The sequence below is a fragment of the Anas platyrhynchos genome, chromosome 2 (genome assembly GCF_047663525.1).
Source record: "Anas platyrhynchos isolate ZD024472 breed Pekin duck chromosome 2, IASCAAS_PekinDuck_T2T, whole genome shotgun sequence".
Lineage (NCBI taxonomy): Eukaryota > Metazoa > Chordata > Aves > Anseriformes > Anatidae > Anas > Anas platyrhynchos.
The window spans coordinates 100,960,040-100,979,335 of NC_092588.1; the positions used below are offsets into that span (position 1 = coordinate 100,960,040).

General features: G+C 38.4%; 1 long non-coding RNA gene across 6 annotated transcripts in view; it reads left to right on the forward strand.

The window, feature by feature from the left end:
• The window catches only part of LOC106015519 (uncharacterized), a 302,586-nt gene that overhangs the window by 198,232 nt on the left and 85,058 nt on the right, over positions 1–19,296 (forward strand). For 5 of the 6 annotated variants that reach the window (XR_011806842.1, XR_011806844.1, XR_011806839.1 and 2 more), the window contains exon 5: positions 18,594–18,761. The exons of the other annotated variant lie outside the window; for it this stretch is intronic. This is a non-coding gene — a long non-coding RNA (uncharacterized lncRNA). The remainder of the gene's footprint in view (positions 1–18,593; positions 18,762–19,296) is intronic. 6 annotated transcript variants of the gene reach the window in all.

Genomic DNA, 19,296 nt, shown 5'->3' on the forward strand with positions numbered 1-19,296 from the left:
ACTGATTCAGACTGAAGTATGTGCAGTATTCACACAACAGCTTTGGTAGAATGAGCAAAAAATCAGGAGTTAATGGGAAACATATGACCAGATAGGTTGTTTTGTTTCCTAGGTTTAATATGCATATAATAAGTTTTCAGGCTTTAACGTGCTGTGGATTGAAGCCTCTTGAAACAGGTTTCAGTAGCTTTCCTGCAGCCTGACATTGGTGGTTCCAGTTGTTACAAAGAACATTTTATTTTTATTTTTTCCCTTCAAGGACAGAGAGAGAGGCATGCTTGAAGAAACAAATAGTGAGTGTGTGTGCACATACCTACTTATTTATAGGGCAATATCTTTAATGGGGATCCTAAAACCAAGTTGTGGCAGAGGACTTTTCCAGCACAGAACTGTGTTTTTTTCAGGACCAAACTGAATTTGGTTTTAGCTGGCATCCTAAGCCCCTTTGAAATTAGTTACATACTGGTAGCGCAGTGACTGTTGTGATTTGGCAGCCGACAAGCGCTCAGCAAGAGATCTTGTACTGCACTGGTTTTACAGAGAGTGGAAAAACTGCCCTGCCAGTACCAGAGTTACCTTCTGCTGGGACACAGGACGGCACAGGGCCCACTTGCAGCAGCAGCAGTTGGTGCTGGTGCTGGTGCCAGTCCCACCAAGCATCTCACCCTGCTGCGGTTCCAGCCCCTGCGGGGGCTTCTCCCCAGACTGCCGCCAGTCGGGGGCTCCCAGGGAGAAAGCGTGTGGTCCAGGACAAAAAGAGAATGCTACTGAGCAAAGCACAGCAAACGTGCACATGATTTATAGCACGGGATAACTTCTGAAAGGAGATTAGGAGAAGTGAAAAGCATTATTCATTTCAGAGCATGCTCCTTATTGCCTCGGGGAATTCGCGTATAGCTTTACCAAAGGCCTAATGAAAGCTTTACTCAGTGACTAATTTTTTTTCACACCTATTTCTCTCTTTATAAATATTTTTCTCCCCACCCCTCCACTTCTTCTCATTTTGTTGAACACAGCAACACCTGCTGGCAGTGGTCCGGGAGTACTGCTGGAAAGGCCCACTGATCTAACTCTTCAGACCAGCTGCCATTAAGCACTGCCAAGCCATATTAATGAGCTGCCTCTATTTTTACCCCTTCCTTCCAGAAAGGGCAGAAAGGGATTTTGGGAAAAACTGTAGCTGTATTTCTTTTATTTTTCAGTTCTTTTTTTTTTTTTTCCTGATTTTTTTTTTTCTGGCAGCTTCAGAATCCAGATAATCATTGTTCATTTAGTGAAGTTAGGATTTCTAACACCAATTCCAATGCCATGAATTGAGACCAGATAAAAGAGTGATGCTGAGCCTATCTAGATGGCTTACAGACATATTTAATTTCCCTGCTGGATCAGAAATAACTAAAAGAGTGGGACTGGGAGAGAAAAGTTAGTATATCAGCAACCTGCCTCTTTTTTCCTGATTGTGGATTTTATCTTACAAGATTTTGAAGAGCAGTCACTAGAAAACATGCTGGCACAGATTTCATTGCAAATCACAAGGAATCTCACTTTTTTGTACCTATCTTACTGTAATAGCAACAAAAGATATGCCAGAAACTTATATTTAGAAGTTTTATGTTTCTAGTTCTATATAAAAGGACCAATTAAGGCCAGTCTTCTTGTTGCTGTGAACACTAATACTTATGTGCTGTTTAGAGGGGCCAGTGTTTTCAATCATCATTAGTGAGCTGGTCAAAAAATAAAGTTCATCTGAGGATAAGAACTCAGTCTAGAGGGTGGGGTAAAGAATAGCTTTCAACTTCTTGCCTTTTTTTGTACTAATGGATGATACTTTTCTCAGGGGGGCAGGATAAGTATAAATGTTCTGTTTTAAGAGGTTCTCATATAAAATCAGTCTGGCTAACAAAAGCAAGTATGTTTGCTTTCTTTCTGAACTATACCTGTGTTCTCTGCTGTGCTAGTCATTGATCTTTTTGCTTTCCAAATCACTGAACAGTGAGTTGTTTCTTTAAAAGGGATACTTTTACATCCATGTTATTTTAGCATAAGTGATGTCATTCACACTTAAAAATAAAAATCAGGAGATATGAATACATAAACCAGGTGACACTGATGATGATATTAGTGTGAGATGATATGACACAAAATATATATATGCGCATGTTCTGTGATTGGTGTTTGTTTGAAGCATTGCACATGGGGTAAAATCTATTTATAAAGAGAATTTTTCTGAGCCTATAGAGACTATGGAGTTGAACTACGTATAAATGAAGCTGTTCATACAACCTAGTGTCCTGCCTTGTTGACTTGATAGGCTGATTTTCTGCATATTACTGGAACAATTGTCTTTTTTTTTTTTTTGAGAAACAGCTTTGTAATGTGTAAAATACCTTGAGTGATGCTGTCTTCAAATATATTATATTTCCAGAGGTTATGATTGGAGTTACACCAATGATTTAAACCCCACAGGGAGGGAGCCCCAGATGACAGATCTGGTTTGGTTCCAAGTTGGGTGAAAAATTTATGGCTAAAGTTGGAGCAGCATTTAACATTTATAGGTGAGTTGAAGCTATTATTGAAAAATAGATTGTATAAAATTAAGTTGTATGCTGTTTTAAAACTTGCAGAAATAATACCTCAAAATCATTCCTAATGCAATTGTACTTAGGCCAGTGGAGTTTTATCAAGAATACATTTGGGCCAGCTGCAGAATAATGGGTAATGGCTGTATTTCTCTTACAAATCCCAAATTCTCTGTTCTGTGTTTCTTTTACTACACTTAATCACAGCATACACAATGTTGTATGTACAGACTCTTGCTATCTTTTAGCTGTTAGAGCCAAATCTCAATGCCACTGAAGTTAACACTGTCTGTGGGACCAGAAGTCATTTGAATGGGGCTTTGATACTGAAGATTAATATTAACCTTTAGTAGATGGAAAGAGAAACTAAAAATCAAGTCTTAGACAAAAGTTGTTCAGCCGATGTGCTTCCCAAGGTAAAATTGTGTGTGGATTTTAGAAAGACTTATAACTGTGTTTGCAAGAGGAGGGCTGGATGTTAATATGCTTCATTAGTGTAAACTGGAATACCTCCCCTGATTTCAGAGACTGAGTTACGTCAGCAGAAAATCTGATCTAAAGTCTATCTTTTTTTTTTTTTTTTTAATTTCCATGTATGAGTATATATTATTTGGCTTGTCCTCATAAAAATAGTCCCAGTTCTTGTATTGTACAAAGGTCCAATTTCATCTTGCTTTAGCTCCCTCTATGATGGGGATACATTTTGTTCTGTTTTGAGTAATTCTAAATCTGCTGACATGTGGGAGGGAATTGAATGAAGTTCATAAGCTGGCCATTTTCTTTGAGCTGAACTCAACAAGATGTTATGCCGGCAGGTAGTCAGTCAAGGTAGTCATCATGCACAGGCCATTAGGAAAAGCTGCAGTGTCCCACATCAGCAGATATTCCCTCTGTGACAGTGACCAGCAGAAAACCAGCATAAGTGAAACAATGAGGACACCAACAAGGGGCTTAAAGAGAATATGTTGATCTTTTGCATTACTGCTGCTTTGTCCATTGTGAATCCCCTGTGAAACAAATCACTGTGGAAAAGTAAATACATCCTGTGGTGAAAATGGTAAGGGGAAGCGTGACTGCTTACAGCTCTTCTCTGAGTAGAGTATTAGATGGGAACTTAGCAAGTCTGGATTATTTGGGTCTGCCCTTGATTTCTGCGTAAGAGGACAAGTCCCTCATTTCTCCATCTTTAAAACTGAAATAATTCAACTGACAGGGAGTTCTGAGATCCGTAGACCAGAAATACCAAACAAGTCATTGCTGTTGTTTGATTTGGGATCTGAATGAAAAGCCATAAGTGGAGGCAGGGTGCGTGTGAGTGCAGAGGCTCAGCTGAGCTCATCAGGTTGTCAGTTCTCCCAGTGTGTTCTGCCTTTCCTTGGTGCTTTTGGAGTATCCACCAGTTCTGCTTTCTGAGGCGCTAGTGATCTTCTAGGAGAGGCAGTTTTGAGCTTCTGTCAGATGGGAGGGCTTGCTGGGGCTCTAACAGGAATAAGTACTCACAAATACCTGTGTCTTTGCTGAGAATCTCGATCCAACATTTTTGCCGTTAACCATGAAATTCGGAAGCTCCCTCACTAGACATGATGTCCAGCTAAGGCATGTAATATGCAGTGAGCAACATCATGCTGTGTTCTTATCACTAGCACCAGTTTTAATTTTGGTTATTTATAATCACCTTCAGACTCATGACCAACAGAGGCACACATTACCTGTGAGGGATGAGATGGGGTTCTGTCTGTGATTATTTTTGGGGAAACTCGGGAAATTTCTGAGAGCACTTCATGTAAGGGGAGGTGAAATATGGCAAGTAAATGGGGAGTAAAATAACATCATCGTTTGTTTATGTAATTAAGTTGTCCCCCCTTTGCTGTACACACACACACTTTTTAACAAGCACCAGAGATGATGCAGAGTTCCCAGGTTCAAATGAAAAACCTGCCCAAGTTCTGATAATTTATCTCAGATTTTTCCCCAAATCAGGGGGTTATAACACTTGAGATTTGACTTGGTAGCACTGAGGCTAAGTGTTTGGAATAGATATTGGGTCCTCAAATCTGGATTTAATTCAGTAATCCACTTCCGCTAACTTTTCTCATGTGACTTCACGTTTTGTGGTTGAAATATTATGCTTGTAGTTCAGTGCAGGTGGGAGGTAGAGTATGTGGACACTTCAATGTCTATTTGCCTGACGTTTTTGCCTACTGATTACAACGTGATTGAACAACACAGTGCAAGCATATTTATCAAACAGCCAAAAATTGTACCTGCAAAGCTCAGAGGTCTCACAGAAGTGCTTTTAGAATGAGTGTTAAAATCACCCTGTAACAGTTGGGGGAACAGAGGGTTGACATGCAGCAGTGATGGCCAGTTGCCTAGAATATCAGTTCCTCTTCAATAACTTTCATATGCCAACTATGAACTTATAAACAGTTATTTTCTTTATTCATTGTCTGCTTATTGGTGTTGTGCCCTCGTGATGACTCCTGCTAAAAGGGGTGACATAAGGTAGCCCAGAATAAAGTTTTTGTGTGCAAACAGGGCTTGTCTGTGTGTCCATGCACACATTTTTTAATTGCTCCTTTGAAGCTGTCCATTCAGAGACAGTAACCAAGCATCTAGGAAGTATATAAACAACAAAGAAGTGTTCAGATATTTCTCGTGAAGCAGATTTTTTTGGGATTAGTTCTCATTCTTTTTTTTCCCCCTTAAACTGAATTTAGCTCCTCTGATCAGAGCCAAATTGACAGCTTTGAATATTAATGTAATCTACTTGCTCACAGGAGAGGTACAGCAGGGAGAGCCACAGGACAGCCTTCCTCAGCCACTTTCTTGGGTTTGCAGAGGGTAGTTCATCCTCTCAGTCCAACAAATGCTTGGGACGCTCGGCAAAGCTGCCTGCTGCTGTGGTCTTGCTCTGAGTGGGAGCTGGTCTGAGAAAATGTAATCCTTTCATACAAATCATCACATAGCCAATCTGGAAGTGACATTCAGGGAAGTATTTCTGAGGAGTATCTGCACCCTAGGGAGAGAGGGTTCTCCAAAATTATCAACTTAATGATAAGTGGCAGTGCAAACAGCTAACAAAATGTGTGCTGTTGTCAGGAAGGGTGTTGAGAGCAAGACAGAAGACATCATTTTGCTGATATATAAAGCCTTGGTGCATCTCCAAGGTGGGTGTTGTGTGCAGCTCTGGTCTCCGCATCTCAAGAAGTAGAGTTAGAGAAGAGCCACTAAAATAACTGCGGTTGTGGAGCAGCTGCCTAATCAAAAGAAACTAAAAGACAGAAACTCTTTGGTTTGGAGAGGTGAAGGCTGAGGGAAGGTATGCTTGGGGTTTAGAAAAGTCATGAAGATGGCAGATAAGGTGAATGCGGAACTGTTATCCACCAAATCCTGCAGTACTAGAACCAGGGGGAACTCGTTGAAACTAGTAGGAGAAGATTTAAAACAGATACAGTGCTTACACAATGGAGACTGAACTTCTGGGATTTGTTGCCACAGGAGGCTGTGGGGGCAGACAGTATCAGCAGGCTCAAAAAGGTCCATAAATAACTACCAGAGGGAATAGGCAGGGACATATCCTTTAACATCCTTAATACAACAATTGCAGATGCTGGGGAGTTTGAAGGGAAAGGCCCACAGAAAGTGGCCAGGCTCACATTTTCTCTCCAAACAACATCTGCTGTTGCCACTGTTGGCGTGAGAAAAGGGGGTTAGATGGACCACCGGCAGGACCCTGCAGGGAGTTTCTCATTTCCTTATGTGGCAGTGAGGTTCCTGCCTCCATGCCATGGAGAGAAGAAAACTCCTGAAGGTGATTCAGAGCAAGACCTAACTGTTCCTGTCCTGAATCATCCACCAGAAAAGCCTATCTCTCAACATCAGTTTCAAAGGAAATCTACCCTAGACAAAAGTTAGTTCTTTGAATAACCACATTAGTCAGAACTGACACAGGTTGGGTTTGAACTGAAGAAAAAAAAGAAAAAAAAAAGACACTTACAAAACCCCAATCCTTCCTTTCCCTACCTCCAGTCATATTGTTTAGGGTTTTTATGAGGAAAATCAGTATCAGAGCTCAGTATTATTGTAGTGATTATTGGTTAACTCTGATCACAGGCAATTGGAAACATTTCCTCAGCCAGTGATGCTGAAGCAGTACGTCAAGCTCTGGTTAAGATGAAAAGTTAAGAAAACATCTTTTGTATATGTTAGACTGCTTTCTCATAGTCTCAAAGCTGAATCACTGGGAAAGACTGCCTCTGCTGTCTAGCTGTGAAGCTGTTCTGAATTGGCCAGGTATGGCTGGATGTCCCAACGTTTATGGGAATGCCTGCTGCATGTCACCGTCTGGAAACAGAAACGGGTGGTGAGGCTGGAATTGCAGAATGACATCTGAATCAGAAAGAAGGGTGGAAGTCAGGAGGTGATTCTTTCATATAAAGCTACCCTAGTAGCTTCCTGTGAGCACTCCAGCTCACAGAAATGAAATAACTTGCTTGTATAAGTGATAGCTTGGTATTTCATTACCAGATCTCCACATAGAATTAGCTATTTAGACGTACTGATACAAACATTGTTACTGGAGTTACAGATGTTGTGAGACATTTTAGGCATCTGGTGAAAATCTGATACCTCCGGGGGGAGGGGGGGGGGGGAAGGGAGGGGGAAAGAAGCATTTCCAAACACATTCTGAGATTCAAGAATAAGGTAAAATACAGTAAGAACTGCACAAAATCTAAATTTGTCTCTTAAGTGTGTTCTGACTGTGAAGTATAAGGGATAAAATGACTGATCGCTAGCAGCACAAATACCTAGTATTCAGACAATACATGAGACAGGTAAAAATCTTTTTGGAAATCAACTGATTAATCTCCATTGTAGGTATGTGTTTTCTTATGATATGAGGTGGGAGTCTGCTCACAGTGCTTGCCTTTTTGTCCAGGGCTACCAAAGTCCATAGTCAGGATGGAAATGGAAGATGGAAACCTGCCATTGTTCCCAAGCTTTTCTGTTTGCTGGCTAAAATGTGTTCCTACCTACTTAGGGCTTGTAAAACCACTCCAAGCTGTTAAAAACCTCCAAAAGAAAAAGTTTATGATACGGTTAACTGGTCTGTGATGGAACATTTCATTATCTGTATTACTCCTCATCTCATCTTCTGGCTGAGCTTGCAGATAGTACCATTGGGACCATTATTCACTGATTCGGTTTAGAAAATTCCTTTGTTTCCCTCACAAGATGTCTTTGTGAAAATGAGAAGCACAGTGTTATTAGTGTTTGGACAAGCAAACGGTTAGCTTGTACACTCTATCTTTTGTTTAATTAATGTTCAGAAAGGAACATCTGAATAGTATCAGCCCACAGAACTTTTAGCAATGTGATGTCAAAGTTCTGCAGCTCCCATTTGGAACTGTTTCCTTAGTGCTTGCAGGACAGGAGTTGAAATTGTTGTCATGCCCTTTTTATTGTCAGTACAAATGCTGTCCACCTCACATAAAAAAGTTAACTTGATAGAGTCCAAAGTATCTGACCTTCTCTCAGGGCACCTCATGGTTACACTCAGGGCTGCACAATGCAAGTGCCATTACTCTACAGCGGTAAGAATTCCATTTACACTGGCAGTGCTTTCACAAGAGCATTTCAGTTCAATGGGTAAATATTTCCAGGTGGCCAGGTCTAATTTTAGGGAGGGCAAATTTGAAAAGGTTAAATAGCAGGCAGGATTTCTATAAGTCTCTATCAGTTTGGATAAAGAAAATGTAATTAAACACAGCATTCTCCCCAAGATTAACGGTAGGCTCAGCATTCTACATTGTGTCTTGTTTCTTTGTGTCACTGCTATTAAAATCCATACTCCAAAGACACATGCATTACAAAGATATTCCAGAACAAGCAATGAAGAAAAAAGTTTTATGTCAACAGATGAGGCAGAAAATGGAGACCATGTAGCTTTATGTTGAAAAGGCAGTGGGGCATTTTTTGGCTGGTTTTGAGTTTGCATGCGTGTGTCCAGGTCATGAGCAAAGGTAAGAGCTAGCTGTAGGCTAACTGAAACACCTTTCAACTGTGAAATGAAGCAGAAGAGTAAAATGGTGGCTGTTATTCAAAAGTTCCGCCAGAAGCATCCTTGCAGTTTCAAGGGCCCTTTGTACTGTCAGATGCTTGTCCCTTGTTAGTCATTGCTAGTGAAAAAAAAATCGACGACACACAACTAAGTTTGGTCAGTTTGCTCAGCTGCTGTTGATGTCAGTCCTTGCCCACTAAGAGTAAGTTACTGTAGTAATCCTCCCTGTTTATTAATCATAACTCCGGAGAAAGCAAAAATTGGGTGACATCACTGTTCAGGAGGACTGGCTAACTCATGTTCAGCTTTAGTCAGCTCTGCTATAACATCTCTCGCATGCCATATGAAAATAATTACCACCCCACAGTTTCCATGTCTGACCAATCATCCTTTTTTTTTTTCCCTCTTTTATTAGGCTACAGGTCTCTGCCTATTTTGAACACCTGTTGAAGGTGTAATCTATTTAGAGATGAAAGAGAATGTCTTTAACTGGAAGCAGGGACATTCCAGGGGATCCTCATAGGATGAAGTCATTTGCAATAAAATATATATATATATAAAATATTATAATTTTATAAATTATATAAATTAGTGATATTTATTATAGTGAAAACGTCAACTTCCATAGTAAAACATATTCAAATGCTTCAGACATAGGCTATCATCATAGGATGATTTTAGCACTGGTACATTCCACTAGGTATTTTCTACTCAGCTTTTGTTTTGGATAGCATAAATATTTGTCTGCCTGTCCACCTATCTATAAAATAAAAAAGGCTGATAAACCCAATTTCAAGGGTGTTTCCATTTCAATGTTTTCATTGTTGTTTTTTTTCTGAAGGATATTTAACTAGTGATTTGCTAAGAAACCAATGTCTTTATAGTCTTGCTGGCCTTGCTGTATACCGCCTAAGACCAAGGAAGAGATAGAGTCTACCCTTCACTTTTAACTCCACATTTCAGCGATTTTTGAGGCCAAAATATACCTTCTTCAAGAAAAGTTCAGTTGGGAAGAAGTTCTTAGCCAGAAAGGGAGAGCTATTTCACTAGAGCAAGTGACTCTTTTACATCAAGGAAAGAAATACAGATGGGACATCAAGTTAAACAGCTGTCATCTGTTATGGGTCAGGGGAAAGGGAAAAGAAGTGAGGGGGGGAGAAGGGGGGAGCAGTCATTTCTATCTCAACAGTCACTTCTCTCTCTTCAACTTCATATCTTCAACTTTGCAGTGTTTCATCTTATGTGTAATAACAGTGATGGTCTGTGTTGCTTTCTAAGTGCACTGAGGGGTTCCTTAAGGAAACATCACAACATGATATAATTGCAGAAGAATAGATTTAACCTCATATGATCCAATTCCATCTCCTACATGATAAAAGATGTAGAATTTCACTCACTAGTACCTGTGTTCCCATCTCTCCAACGTGTCTTTTGCAAATATGTCTATTCTTGATCATGAGGATCATAAGGACCGGGTTCAACAACCTAAAAAGTTCCTAAATTCTCAGCGAGGTTAGTTGTTGAATCTGAATCAAATAAAATGGACAATCAGATAGTGTTCTTGATAAATTACTTGAGTGAATAATTGCCATTATTCGTAGGCAAATGCATTTTAGGTCCAGTTTAAATTTATCTAATATCAGCTTCCAGCCACTCTGTTTTCATGGATTTGTCTGCTAGTTAGAGGTGCCATTACTGTACGATATCTATTCTTCTTATAGGGATTTTGAAACTGTCATTAAAATTGCATCTTAATATTATTTTTGGAATATTAATTGTTTGAGCTTCTTCAGTTTATCACTGATGAAAAGTCACTCTTGTTTTTACCTGAAACCTTTCTTTTCTTTTGCTCTTGCTTCAAAAGAGCCTTGCTCATTTCATTTATTTACTGTAATCTCTTAATTTATTTACTCTGGAGTAAAATGCCACATCCTGTGAATGTGGCATGTATTCTTTGTTGAAAGATGTATGGCAATTCTCTCCACAATACTAAGACACCTGTTATTGTGCTTGAACAGAACTTAGGAAGCTGGGTCAGCATGTAAGACAGGTCACCTTTAGAGATCACTGTCAGCTGTGAGCACTCTGCTTAAGAGCTGATTTATCTGAATCTTTAAGAAGCATGCAGTATGCAATGAATCTTTTTTTTCTTCCTATTTATCTGAATTCTCTCTTTATTTTATAAATATTAAAAGTTAACACTAAGGTGATAAATGAGCATGGGAGCCAACACCTTTAAAATTGCTTGGAAAAAAATATGCATTTGACCTGAGAATGGTTAACACAAATAGATTATGGAGAACAACTTCTGTAGTTATTGCTGAAACAGAAAGTAATCCATTATAAAATATGCACACAGTCTCCCATTTTCCTTTTTACAGAAAAATACAGAACAGAAATATTTATCATATACATTTGCCCTTTTACTGTCATTATTGCTGACAGAAAATTTCTGAATAGAATTTGAACTGATGTATTACAGGTGTTCCTTTTCTGCCTGATTTATATACTGGTTGGGACAAGAAGTATTTATTTTTGCTCTTAATGTCTATTGATCATGGAGTTTCATTAACATTTTTAGCTTCCTTTATCAATTATTTGCATTCCTCTGTGTCTAGTTTATATTCACAGAAATAGCATGCTGTTCAATTTTTCAGCAGAATCTATGGTTTTAATAGGTAATAAAGGGTTTTGGAGAAAAAAAAAAAAATCATATCACTAACGAACACCTATAAAAAAAGGTGATTTAGAAGAATACACATTACTATAGATAAGGACCACTTAACATCATGACAGCTGATCATGCTTAATCTTATAGTCCACTTAGGTTAACCACAAGCTGACATAATGTTTAAATTTCAGTCCTTCTCAAGGCTGTCTGAATGATATTTAACATCATGTTATTTGTCATATATATATAATTTTGCCTAAGTTTCTAGTTCAATCTGTCTTAAACTATTCTACAACCCTTAAAAAGTTGTCCATGTCAAGTTTGGACCGTGTTACTAGAAGAATGCAGCAAAATTGCACTGCTTCTGCCCATAATGTACACTGCTCTGCACATATAGGGGACTTTGGTCTCCAGGCCATTATTCTGGCACCTTTCATGAATGTTAAATTCACAGCCAGAAAAGTTCTACCTAAGAAATACAGAATCCTATATCCATTTCAATTCTCAGGGAACGTATAGGCAGACAGAAGTTAATTGTCCAGTTTAGAATTTGGCTGTAACGTCTTAACATGCTTGTTCATAAAAATTCAGTGTCCCTAGCCCCTGTATGAACCTAGCTTGCCCCTGTATGAACCCATTCCAGTATTTGCATTCTTGAACATGATGATGTAATTGAATGCATGTTAGCATCATGTTGCAAAATACAATGGGTCACCAAAGAACGTTATATAACTTAAATTGTTTTTTTGTTTGTTTGTTTGTTTTTAAAAAAGTACATTTTTCTAGTATTTGTATCTAATATTTTCTAGTATTTGTATCTAATATAATCTTTGTTTGTGAAGTGCTGTATAGTTAGAGAAATGAGGTATAATTTTCAAGCATGTGTCTACATGGATCTTCCTGTGAGTTTTGGGGTGGTATGTCAATTTATGCTAATTAAACACAGTTTCTTTGTCTTGTGTATGCACTGCAGATGCTGTATCTTATTCCATCACACCAATGAGCAAGGGCAGAGTTGGTGAGTCTGCCCCAGTAACACTGCATCTTCGTAATGGTTGTAATAAAAGAGAAGAGCAGTAAGCAGAGAAACACTGCAAGGAAAGTTAACATCCCAGCCAGACACAGTATACTAGGTTGGAAGAGACCTCCAAGATCATCTAGTCCAACCTCTGACCTAACACTACCAAGTCCTCCACTAAACCGTATCACTAAGCTCTAAATCTAAACATCTTTTAAAGACGTCCAGGGATGGTGACTCCACCACTTCCCTGGGCAGCCCATTCCAATGCCTAACTTGTATAGTCATAGATAACTAAGACTGCTTTTTTCATATTAAGGTGCCTGGCTACTACAGCTTGTCAAGGGCTATGTGTCTTCTGTTGGCTTAAGCCTCTGACATTCATTTTGGAACGGTTTTGAGAAAGTAGCCCTTGTGGTGTGTCCTGAGACTGTTCTTTGAAAACAGATTGCTGCTCTTCTTGAAACTGGTTGAGGGATTGCTCTTCAAAGTTTATCAGAGGCATTGGTGCTAAGCACAGTTGTCACTATGGGTCTGTGAGATCCACCATCTCTGGTTGCACTTCCCATACTTCCATTTCAGTGTTTGTGTGCTCAGTGCTGTCAGATGTGAAATGCTTGCTCCTGTGTAAGAGATAGATGACTCCTCCATCTGCTAAACTGACCGTTTCAGTCCCTTCTCTTTCAGGGCAGAGTTCTATAACTCCATGCATTTATAATGCTTGATGAGCTGGTTATTAGTCCTCATCTGCATCTTTGTTCTTGAATATTTATTTTTTGTTTGTAACATCTAAAGTTTCTTCTGATGACAGATCAGATTGCCAGTAATAGAAATATAATAGTAAATATAATTTCTGGCCTCTGTAGCTGTCTTTTAAATGATTTTTTTTTCTAGTTTCTAATATCTTTTGTTAGTCCTAACTATTCACAGATTCCATTTTCAACCATCTTTGTATCATAGTCTCCTGGAGTTCCTGAAGACTCTCATTTAAATGTCTTATTCTCCATCTTTTGTTCCTGAGAAAAGAAGTTCTACTCATCTCAGAGGATAAGATTTGGAAATATCAGAAGTTCCCCATACCTTGTTCTGGGACATCACTGATCATTAGGACACACTTCCTCTTAAAGTTCCTAGTAATTTCTGTTGTAGCCTCATAACAAATGTTTCACTGAAACACAGACTGTCTTACTCTGCTAGTAAATTGGTGTTAATAGGAAGGAAAGATGTGTGTATTCTAGCACAAAGTACCTCTGATGAAACCCTGTGCACTTCTTACCTGTTTTCTACACAATGGTATGTAGCTGTATATTCTCAATTATTCCTTTCTTCAAACTACTCCTGAGATCAGTCAAATGCCCTTTTTTGCCTGAATCACACTTCCCTCAGTTATATCTCACTGCCACGTTCAAAATTTGCCAGTAATTCTGTGCTCCCACAGCTTGACAGATTTACTAACAGATTGGTACCAGGCTTACTGTTTAATAGGCCAATTCTTTAAAAAAAAAAAAATGGAGTGGCAGATACCTTCTGATTTGAGCATGCTTAGATCTTTCAGTTTTGTTTTGACTTCATATATGTCCATTCCATTTCAAAATTTTCCTTTGCATTCACTCTGCAACCTTTCTCTTTACACTCAACTGCTGCATTTTTACTGAAAACTAAAGCAACACATTCAGTTCATTTTGGGGGTTATATCTCAAGTTCTATCCTGCCTATTCTGCACAAAAATAATCATTGTTATTTGCTTATTTTTGTTGAACAAAGGACCCTTTGCTCTTTGCTTTAAGAAAAAAAACATAAAGTCTGTGTGACTCAGTCTAACTTTTGACAATTTTCTCTCTTCTTGACTTCGAAAATGCAGTCTTATTCATGTGTATTTAGATTCTTTTTAATAGAAGAATCTCTACATAATGCAAGTTTTCTTCTGGTATCCTTGTCTGCCCAGTAATATCTGGAGCTTTTTACAGATTTTGTCTGTTTGTCACAAGTCTGCGGTTGAAAAGTATGTTCTGTGTCCATGGGAGACCTCAGGTTTGAAAGGAAAAGGAAAGGAATGAAAGCTGTTAGATTTTTTTTTTTTAATTCCCAAGCTACAAAGAATAATAATAATATTAAAAAAAAAAAAAAAAAAAAGACTAGAAGTTCAAATATATATGTACATACATGTATATGGATAAAACATACAGTTTACGGCATTTTCTACCTACTTCAATCATTTTTATTTAATCTAAATGTTCATAATATTATTATATGAGAATGTCATTTTTAAAGTGTTTCAAATCTCATTTCTGAATCACCAGCACTTTTACCAAGACAGAAATTGCAGGGACTTTTCCTGGGTTTCTTTTCCAGTAAAGAAATTCACAAAGCTGCCCTTTGCTAATAAGCTCCAGTTTGGAAAAATAAACACTTTTTACTGGAGAAAAGAAAAACTTGCCTGTGATCAAAAATTTTCCATCCAAATAATTTCTCCTGAGTTTTATTCCCCAGAGCTGCATTATAATGCAGTGTCATAATAAGCCACTACCTTCTGTCACTTGGCTGTCCTCTTCATTTGACATAATGCAAGTTCATTATACACTGTAGTGTTCAGGTTCTGAGGGATTTAATCATATAAACAAAGGTATAATAAGTGTAGCAACTTGGCTTCTGGCAGCCCCACCATTCTATATTCTATCCAGTTAAAGTGATGTGGATGTGTCAGTGTTAAATGAGAGGTATCTGTGTAAATGGAGAAGGCTGGAGAAAAATAGGTTCTTTCTCTTGAGGGGTCATGTACAAGTATATATCAGATGCTGACAGGATTAATACTGGGATAGATGGAATGTCTTTGGAAGATAAGCAAGACCAAGTTTCTAGCCAGTTGCTGTCATTAAGGTTCCCAGCTCATAGACACTTTCTACAAATGATCCTCTTCAGTCTTTGACCAGTCCTAAAGCAGCAGTTACATCCCACTGACCTAACTTTCCATCACATTTCTACCTGCAAGGTACCTTTGCCAAAGCCTTTCTGCACAGCAAAGATGTGATTTTTAGAAGTCATCGTCCTTTGCTTCTGAGCTAATTATACCCAACTAGAGTGAAAAAGGTTGTTCAGTTAGTGACATGCATAATGCTCAGTTTCACTTCTGGTTGTAGAAGCTTCAAAATAGTCTTAATAACTTTGTGTATGATTTCATAATGTCTAATTTCAGTGCACGTATTTTCCAACACTTGTCTGCTCAGTCTCTCCTTTTTTCACTGTAGGCAAAAAAAAGAATGTGGAACTCCAAGTGAAATTTATAACATGTCCATTCTTTCCATGCTCCATAGAACAGGTGATAACACAGTACAGAAGTTCTCACATCATATGGAGTCAATGTGCTTTACTGATGGTGAACCAAGCACATTTTGAAATGTAAGGTTCTTCTTCCAGACCTTCTCAGTGGAAGCTGTAAGTCTCATGAGAACAGTGACTTAGCAGAAAGAGTACCCTTATTTTTACCATTGTTCAGCTCCTAAATAAAATAAGCTGATAGCTCTTGCTTCCTGACAGATAGTAATTTATGTGTTGAAACTTAAGACCAATAACTCATAATCTGTACCACTCGACCATTTCTGGTCAAGAAAGTCTGAAGTGCGAATTCACATGGAGGCTGAATTATCTCTGGCCCCATGAGAAATAGTCCCTCCAGGTCATGGTTGAGGTCATTGTTGGAGTGTTTTCTAAAAGCTTGTCAGTATTCAGAGCTTATTGTTTGCTTGTTCTTGGGGGATTTAACCCTGCAAAGTGCTGAGCACTTCTGATAGATACTGAGCACTGTCAACTTTCATTTGGATTAAGATAAAACTGAGGACACTCAATCTGTCTTGAAAAATGTTTAGCATTTTGTAAAATTGAACCTTGACTGACTTTCTTTTTCCCCTTTATAGTCCCTAAAGACTCTTAAATTTAATTACAAAAATTCTGTTAAAGCTCAGGCAGAATGGACACTAGTACATGCCAATGGTATTTAAAACTGTCTGTCAATGGAATATTGAATTGCTCAATCTAGATTTTAATAGCTTTTTCTGAATCAGTAAAAATAAATTATTTAAATCCCATGTAATGTAAATGTAATTAAAATGTACTTTACATGCAAGAAAGTGCATGCAGAAATTGTTGGATATCTGTCCTGTACTTAGGGGGGAAAAAGACGTTGGGCTTAGGAGTTCTTTTAAAAAGTCTAGCAAGGGCTTAACATTTCTCTATGCACTCCTTGAAATCAGAGATAACCAAATACTGAGATAAGTGGATAGCTCCTTTTTGTTGTTGTTTTTAATTCAGTGAAGGCCTCCCAGTGCATATTCCTGTTGGGGTTGACGAATAGCTCCTTTGGGATGCTGTAGGCTCTGCTCAATGTACTTATGGAATACCTTCCATTTACACAGGCCACATTTTTCTTGATCAGCCCATGAGGATCAGGGGAAAGTCAAAGAAGCAGCAATTGTCAAAATCGTCAAAAGTTAGACTGAGTCACACAGACTTTATGTCTTTTTTTTTTTTTTTTCTTTTTCACTTAAGCACAGTTGTTTTATGCTCTGTTTTATGATTGTGGCTAACTGAACTCCCTGGGATTCAGCCTGGCCTTAACCCTAGAAGATAACAACCCCCCAAACCCTAAAGCCATCCAATAAAAGGGTCCATTAACCATTAACCATTACCTTTCCTTTTTAGATGAGGCAGTCACACTCCTTATGGAAGACTTACTACAAATTAATAGGAAGAAAGGTGGTCTTCCAGCCTAGCCCACAAAACAGCAGCATTTTTGATGCACTTTTTCATCTCTAGTTTTAACATAGCCTCCAATGCTTTTTGTTTTCTTTACAAGACCATTGGCAGCAGACCAGTGCACTGCAATGACAGCCCTAAATCTTTGTAGCACATACTCAGATCATGTGAGTTAGCCTGGAGTTGTACTTCTCCCACATGGACATCTATTTTTTCAGACCTATCTGATGACTGAAAAACAGTGGCTGTGTGGTGAAAGTCACCTACAACTGGTGAGAAAGGGATGTAGGCTAGACTTGCTAAACTGAAGGTGCCTTTCATTATGCTCCCTTCACCTTCTCCACTGACAGTACTATTCCCCTGGGTGACTGCAAATCACCGCAGGACAAATGACCACTGGGACCTGATTTTGTAGATCTTCATAGACTTGCTGCATACAGAAAGACATCTCTCTGGAAAGCATCAAAAGATGAAACTACGTAGCACTTACTATTTGTAAAGTCAGAGGGGAAGGGAAAAGATTGTCTGTTTCTCACTTAATAGGTATTCAGTAAACTGTAATAACACTGAGGATCAAGACACATTTCCTGTAAAAATGAACCTATTTCTGAGCATAAAAGATTCAGTTTCTTAACTCAGATTGTCTACATATGTTCTGACTTTGCATGTTGTAAATAAAACAGTATTATACTGCAGACTATCCCAAGTGTTATTCCTGCTGTTTTACATCAGTTATCTGCTGGCTAAATTTGGGGTTCTTTCATGACTGCCTTAGAAAATAGATCTCCTGACATTTCTGGGTATCTGGAGGCCAAGTCAAGTGGCCAAATTCTGTCCTCAGCCACTGTCACAACACTGCATTGTCTCCAAAGGACTTGCACAGGAGCAGTGCAATTTCTGTCCAAAGTGTAAGACAGTGGCTTTTGCCTGTCCCTGACCATCTGTCAAAACTTATTCATAATGAACTATGATTCAAAGTAATCTGTAAACTGTATCCCTCCCATGATATAGATGTAGATTAACAGTGGCATCCCTGTTTTACAGTTGGAGGTCTGTATTCATTGTAAGAGAGTGAGATAACCAAGTGCATGCAAGTCACCAGTACATATTATTAAGGGTCAGAACTTCAAATAATGTAGCTCAGCTTAGAGTAACAGTACTATATAGTACTAATAGTTATAGAGGAAAAATGAAAAGGAGATGAATGCACATTTCCTTCCTGAACTCCTTTCCAGTGAGTGGGAGGTTCACATAGTCCATGATAAATGGCTTGCAAGGTTTGAGGTAAGGAAGAGTCAGACTCAGTCAGAGTGGCTGAGGCTGTTTTTTTGTTTGTTCTTGCCTTCTTGCAGCAAAATTCATGCTTTATTTCTTAAAATCACTCTACCTTAAAACAATGATATTCCCCTGTTCTCAGAAGCTGATAATGCTTGATGCTGTGTTCTTTCTATGGCACATTACAGTTCTGGATGCTTATTATTAATCATCATCTTTCTTAATTGTGTTACATAGGAACTGTTTGATGACCTGTGGCAAGTGGAGTAGATGTTCTACGCACTGTTTGCGATTAAACATCTAATTCATAGTAGCCCACAGTGTGAGGAACAGCTCACAGATGGTTCCAGATGGTCCTTTCCAGTTCTGTGTCTTATTATGGTTGATGGGTACCAACAGCAAAAGGTAACTGGCAATCTCTGTAACATTTCTTCTGTTGAACAACAAACCTCTTTGATCTCCTTTGAAAGAAAGAAGGAAAATTATGTTATTTGAAATCAAATGCATAAATAAAGAGTGAAATAGAAGGTTAAAAAGAAATAGTATGAAAAGGAATGAAAATATTGTTATAGTTGGTTAGAAGGTTCTTACTACTGTATTTTTATTATCTTGTGTTGAATAGCAGTGTTTTGCTCTGGCTACCAAACCAAGAGCTCACCAAAGGTTTTCATTCTTCAAGCAATATCTAAAAAATGTATTAACTTTTTTCCGGTATTAGATTTAAATTGCAGCACCCCATGAATAGGAAAGTGTTAACATTTTCCAAAACCATACACATGTGAATCTATATCTGTATCTTCACTGATATCTATGTCTTGTTAATGACTTGCATATGAAACACTGCATATCTTGCAAAATAAACATGACGTTTTTGCTGCTGCTTAAATACGCCACACTTACGTTCCTACGTGCTTTACATACCATGTGAGTGCACTCTGAC